The sequence below is a fragment of the Phaseolus vulgaris genome, chromosome 11, assembly GCF_051622355.1.
Source record: "Phaseolus vulgaris cultivar YP4 chromosome 11, ASM5162235v1, whole genome shotgun sequence".
NCBI lineage: Eukaryota > Viridiplantae > Streptophyta > Magnoliopsida > Fabales > Fabaceae > Phaseolus > Phaseolus vulgaris.
In genome coordinates, this window is record NC_143508.1 from 42,873,022 (window position 1) to 42,880,354 (window position 7,333).

General features: G+C 38.1%; 1 pseudogene; it reads left to right on the plus strand.

Moving 5' to 3' along the window:
• Nucleotides 1-2,995: 2,995 nt before the first annotated feature.
• Nucleotides 2,996-4,713, plus strand: LOC137817831 (UDP-glycosyltransferase 89B2 pseudogene; annotated as a pseudogene).
• The last annotated feature ends 2,620 nt before the right edge of the window (nucleotides 4,714-7,333 follow it).

Consider the following 7,333-nt stretch of genomic DNA (forward strand, 5'->3'; position numbering starts at 1 on the left):
GACATTTATAACTAACATTAGTTACATATAAAATCCGCCACTTTATACAAAGTGTTAAAGTGACGGGTGTCGCAGCGGGTAGCGTAGGACCGCCACATTAAACTTTGTGACGACCGGTTCTATGGTGGTTTGGAAAATCGCCACGAGCGTATATTTTGGCGTTTATAAGCATCACTTCATACGAAAATAACAACCACTTTATATACGATTTTTTGTAGTGATATATATATATATATATATATATATATATATATATATATATAACAACTAATCTTGTCGAATGCATGAATTCTATTTTGAAGGGAGGATGATCATTACCCATGTGTGCTCTTTTTAAGACAACCTTTGAAAGAACGAATTCATGATTTTTTGAAAAAGGGACCAAGGCAGCATGTATGCTACGATCAAGTTATCATTTTCCTGAAGATATTGCTGCTTACTAAGGAAAATTGAGCAACAATCTGTAATGTGTCATGTGTAGAGATATAATAAAAAAATTCAGAATTTGATGTTTAGGAGATAGCCACTTCCCATCTCCGACATCGACCTATGTTATTCATAATCAAATTAAATGAATTGTTGTGTGATTGTGAGGTGTTTCAAGCTCTTTGCCTCCCTTATCCTCATGTCATCGTTGTTTGTTCTATTCTTATTAGCAACTGATGATGTTTGTTCATCCAGTTCACAATCTCCAAACTATTTATAAGGCTTATGAAGTCCAATCACATCGAGTGCAAAATGAAGATTGTTGGTATGCTTATATTAGACTGAATTTCATTCCTAACCCTCACATGAGATGTAAAGAATATGTCAGACCAACAACTACATGTATCCATAACGAAATGGACCATCTTGATAAAACAAACCAAAAAAATATTCTTACTATAGAGATGAAGGACACAATAAAAACAAATTCTTTTATCAATAATAAAATGTAGTCATTTGTAAACGAACCAAGCATTTATTAGAATTAACTTCCACTTTGTTATATTCTTTATTTAATATACTTGCATGTCATTGATCTGATTTATTTAATGATATTGTAATTTAGAAATAATTATAATTAACATTTTATTAAGAATCTAAGTTTTTCCATTCTCATTACTTATATGTACAATTAGTGTACACAATACTATGCAAGTTTTAAACCCTAAACTTTCAATCATAAGATCTAACCTTAATTCCAATACCTAAAACCCTCAAATCCTAAAACATAAACTCTAAACTCTAACACCTCAAATCTTAAAATTCTAAACTCTAAACCCTGAACCTTAATCACTCTACTTTAAACCCTTCACTCTAATCCTTAAACTTTAAATCCTAACTTTTTAGTCTTTCAATTCTCAAAATTTTTTAATTAGCAAGTTGAAGTTATGCATATGGGTGACTCACGATATTAATTAATCATAATTTAAAATGTTAAGCAAAGTTACCTCAACTTCTCACAACTCTGTTTAAAAATATTTCAACTAAAAAAAATCGTGAAACATTAGCACAACTTTAATGTGAATCCTAATCTTAATTAAAATCATATGTTTCTAACATAAATTTTTTAGAATAAAATCGTATCACCATAACACAATTTTTTTATAATTAAAAAAATATTTTTCATTTACACTATAAAAATCACATTTTTAATGCAAAAACAATAAAACTTCAACAAATTTATTTTCCTAAATAAAGAACTAATATTTTTACCGTACAAAAATAGTTATAGTTACCTAAGAACTTAATATTTTAATTATATCTATTTATTATAAAACTTTAAAAGTCAAATAATATTTGTTTTTTATTAGCAATAATATCTCTTTGTCCTATACAATAATAATTTTTTTACTAAATAAATTTACAAATACTCGTAGTACTTTGACCGTACAAAAAGTAATTATACCTAGCAAAATAATGTTTTTAGTTTTCCAGGTTGCAAAATGAATGTTTTTAGTTTGAAAAATTATATTTGAGACAAACCACATGAATACAAATTTTGATGTGACACACAAAATATATATAATACAGAATAAATTTACAATTAAATAATATAAAAAAATTATTAAAATGATAATATTGGAAATCCTAAAATGAGTGTAAAAAAATAAGTTGGTTTATTAAATTTTACAGGATGTCAAAGGTTTTTTTTTTCAAAAATGTTGTCACTAACACAGACTTGACACCGCTTGCGTGACATTAATTGACATTGCAGACGTGACATTTGATGAGGATGTGACACTGACTCTATATTATAATATATGACCCGTAGCACACGCAAAACTGTATATGACCCGTAGCACACGCAAAACTGGTTATCCGTGTGTGTCTGTAAGTGGTTACTTATGTGACTCACGCAAAATTGGTTCCTCCACATATACTGACAAACGCAAAACTGGTTATCCGTGTGTCCGTAAGTGGTTATCTATCTGACGTTTATGGTCACCCACTCTTCATGAAAAAAATTCATTTTTTTTAATAAAAACCATACATTACATCGGTTAGATGACTTAACCGATGTAGGTTTCTCCACATATACTGGCACACTGTAAGTGGTTACCTATGTGGATTTTATGGTCACCCACTCTTCATGAAAAAAAAATCAATTTTTTTTAATAAAAAACATATATTACATCGGTTAGATGGCTTAACCGATGTAGGTTTCTCCACATATACTGGCACACACAAAACTGGTTACCCGTGTGTCTGTAAGTGGTTACCTATGTGACGTTTATGACCCACCCACTCTTTATGAAAAAAAATCAAATTTTTTTAATATGGGTCATATATTACATCGGTTAGATGACTTAACCGATGTAATATGGGTCATTCTAAGTAAAAAAATATATATTACACCGGTTGTTTCTAATAATCGATGTAATATATTCTTTTTTAAAGCTATTTTGAAGTTCGCGTTGCTCATTCGCATATAATCTCACTTTTTCACATCATTTGCCACATTGCAACATCAAATGTGTGTTATGTGCAGAGGTGTCAATATATGATGGACTTTTTTTTTCATAGCAAAGAGAATGCCAGAACTGCTCCCCCTCACCTACCCACATGCTCACCCAAGATGAAGCAGCCTTCATAAAGCCCCATGTTCCACTTTCCTTCATTCTATTTCAACCATCCATCATGGCCATCACTCACACTTATACACACCAAAGTCGAAACATGTCTACAGCAAGAGGTCACGTGCTGGCTTACCCATTCCCTTCTTCTGGACACCTGATCCCCCTCTTGGACTTCTCCAAGGCCCTCTCGTCTCTCGCCGCGTTCAAGTCACCCTTCTTGTCACCCCAAAAACCCATCCCTTCGTCCCAACCAACTTTTCTCCTCTTCTCCAAACCCTACTGCTTCCCGAACCTCACTTTTCAAACCCCAACATAAATATGCTCGTCGGCATCATCACCTTCATGCGCCACCACCACCACCCGTTAATCGTCGACTGGGCCCAGTCCCAGCTCACTCCCCCTTCAGCCGTTATTTCCGATTTCTTTCTCGGTTGGACCCTCCTCCTCGCACGTGACCTCCAGGTGCAGCGCCTTGTTTTCTCCCCCTCCGGCGCCTCCGCGCTTTCGCTCGCCCACTCCCTATGGCGTGACGTCCCGCAAAATGACAACCCCCAAGACCCAAACTCCTCAGTTTCGTTCCCCTACCTTCCCAACTCCCCGGTTTATCCGTGGTGGCAGATCACGCGCCTGTTCACCGGGAACCAAAGAGGAGGACCAGAATGGGAGTTTCACCGAGTGAACACGCTCTTCAACATCGACTCCTGGGGCTTCGTTTTCAACACGTTCACCGAGTTGGAACAAGTTCACATAGAGCACATGAAGAAAGACCTCGGACACAAAAGAGTCTGGGCAGTGGGCCCGGTTTTACCGATTCGAAACGGTTCGACCGAACCGGAAGAGCGTGGCGGGAACAGCGCCGTTTCGCGAAAGGACATTGATGAATGGCTGGACTCGTGCGGGGAATGTTCGGTTGTCTATGTTTGTTTCGGGAGCCTTACGATTCTCACGAGTTCGCAGTTGGATGTGTTGACGCGTGCTTTGGAACTCAGTGGGGTCAACTTTGTTTTGTCGGTTGGGGTTCCAGACGCGCGAGCGGTCGCGCAGGAGCAGGGTAAGGTGCCGTGTGGGTTCATGGATCGGGTGGGAGTGAGGGGAAGGGGTTTTTTGATAGAGGGGTGGGCACCGCAGTTGGTTATACTGAGCCACCGCGCGGTGGGGGCGTTTTTAAGTCACTGTGGATGGAACTCGGTGTTGGAAGGGTTGGTTTCGGGGGTGGTGATGGTGACGTGGCCAATGGGTGCGGATCAATATACAAACGCGAGGCTCTTGGTGGATGAGTTGGGTATGGTGATTCGTGGTGCTGAAGGTGAGAAGCTTCCAGAGGCTAGGGAGTTGGGGAAGAGAATTGAGAAGGCTTTGGGGAGAACGAAGGAGAGGGTGAGGGCTGAGGAGTTGAGGGACGCGGCGCTGCGGGCGGTTGCGAATGGTGGAAGCTCGCAGAGGGAGTTGGATGCGATGGTGAAGATTATGAACGATGTTCACTTTGAGAAAACCACCAAGTGAAGGAGTGTTTCTTTTAGAAATAACCAACATCGATTATTATTGCTGTGGAAGATAGATTATGTAATACAAAAATAATCGACATCGATTATGGCCGGTGTAAGATCGATGACATTACGGATAATAAACATCTACCAGACTATCTTTTCCATACTTTCTCTACACAAATAAAGAAAAAAAACCTAACATTCTCATGTTTCGTGCTTGCAAATCATCGATAATCACGGAAAACAAATACGAAGTTTCGTCACCTTTCCATCTGCATAAAAAAACAGTGTTACTACAGAAAGAAACACTACGTTTATGAAAATTGAAAAGGCTCAATCCAATGTAATGTTAATGATTTCTGTACCAGTCACGATTGAAGACCGACCGACGAAGGTGAAGCATAATTACCTATCAATTTTTACCTATTATTTATTATTCATAAATTTCTATTATCTATAAATTATCATTTTGCATCTCTATTACCTATCAATTATTATTATAATAATTATATACATAATATTAAAAATATTATTATAATATAAATAATTATAAAATCATAATTAATATTAATAAATAATAATAATAATAACTATATTATTTTATTAATATTATAAAATTAATAATATTAATATAATTAATATTATATTAATAATATAAATAATATTAATAGTAATAATAATATTAGTAATATTAATAGTATTAATATTAATAGTATTAATGATATTAATAATAAAATAAATTTAATAATATTCATAATATTTAATAATATTCATAATATTTCATAAAATTAATAATATTTACACGTTGTCCCTATCCCTCCTCAACGTGAAGCAGGAGAAAGGTGATCCCTGCAATTTAGCAAGGTATGCATGGGCATTTGAAGCCTGATGCTCGAGATAGCCATGCATCATCTAGTAGGAGCCATTCGACCGGGCAGGTTCACAGAAAGCCTAATCAAAAAGTTGGCCAAGGATATGGATGAACTAAGAACCCGAACAAAGAAGTTCATGCAGATCGACGAGCACGTCGACTACCACAAAGCATACCAGACTGAAACCATAAGTAAGGAAAACGAGAAAGAAAAACACAAGAGCAACTAACCGCGGGGTGACCGACTTAAACAGAACTGCGACCCTCGTTTTCACAATTACACCTTTCACCGTCCCAAGAGGAAAGATTTTGGACGAAGCACTACAGGCAGAACTCATCCCAGCTCTCGAGCCGTCGCATACCCCGTGAAATGCTGACACATCCAAACATTGTCAGTACCATCACAACTACGGTCATACAATCGAGGGATGTTAGGCCTTGAAGGACAAAGTCGAAGAACTCATCCCGACAGGTCATTTCCAGAAATTTTTCAAAATGGACGTTGTGATACATCGGTCTCCCCGGTCTCCCGAAAGAGACCGACATCAACCTTGAGCCCCGAGGGACTATAACGACCGATCAGGTCGAGGAGAAGGGAGGCGGCAAGACAACAACCGGCATTGAACCATAAGAAAACGAAGTGAAAGCCCGGTAAGAAAAACCCGACAACGAAGTGAGAGTCCCAGGCAAAGCAATTGGACCAGACACCGAGTCCGGGAATTCTTCAATACCATAGCAGACCCGGTATCACTCGACCCGCCAGATGAAGAGGTTAACTCGATAACCGAGGACTTTGCAGGAGGAGGATGCTCTAACTCCGCGGGGAAGAAACACCTCTGAGCCATTCAGTCAGCTCATGCTAAATCTCGCCAAAGCAGACCTAGAATACCCCCAATAACATTCTCCGATGACGATTTTACAGCCATTGACGCCGCACAAGACGAACCCATGGTAATAACCGTGGAGATCGAAAAGTTCGCAGTCACTAAAGTTATCGTGGATCAGGGAAGCTCGGTGGACATTCTCTATTGGAGAAAATTCCAAAAAATGAGGATTTTGGAAACGAAGATTCAACCGTACGAAGCGTAGATTGTCGGATTCTCAGGCAAGAGAGTAGACACCAAAGGATACATCGACTTACACACCACGTTCGGGGAAGAAGGAGATCTGGCAAAAACCATAAAGATCAGGTATTTATTAGTAAATGCCAATGCCTCATATAACATACTATTGGGTCGGTCGTCTATAAACCGCCTCAAAGCAATAATGTCTACACCCCATCTGCCCATGAAGTTCCCATCCACAAATGGGGACATTGTCATGGTACACGTAGATCAAAAAGTCGCACGCGAAGTTTATGTCGCCAATATAAAAGTAGAGCCTACCAGGCAACTTTACAGAGCATCACCACGCGGCCATTCCCGGGAAAGAAGATAACGCCCGACCGAAAATCGTTCACAGAGCGAAGCACGAAAATACATGGTAACACTCGTAGACCTTGATCCCCAGCTTGACGACGCACGAATGGAAGTAGGTGAAGACCTTCAACCCTTACCTCTCAATGATGACGAACGCAAAACATACATTGGTTCGTCCTTAAACCTGGATGACCTAGAACCATTAGCATAACCCAGGTGGACAATGTCGACCTTGTTGAAAATGAAGTTTTGATGTCTCCAAATCTACGAAGATTGCTTGAAGACTGTGTTACTGTGTATGGGCATGAGTTTTGGGTAGTTTAGAATTTGTTAAATCCACTCTTAGTCAATTCAAATATGAATCAATCATGTTCCTTAAAAGAAAAAGTAATTTGAAAAACAACCTGTTGATTTATCGTTTTAATTGGTTGTTTTTCTATTAGTGTGTTTGAAAGGTTTTTAAAATTGGTTTGATCTTGGTTGACTTAACTGTCA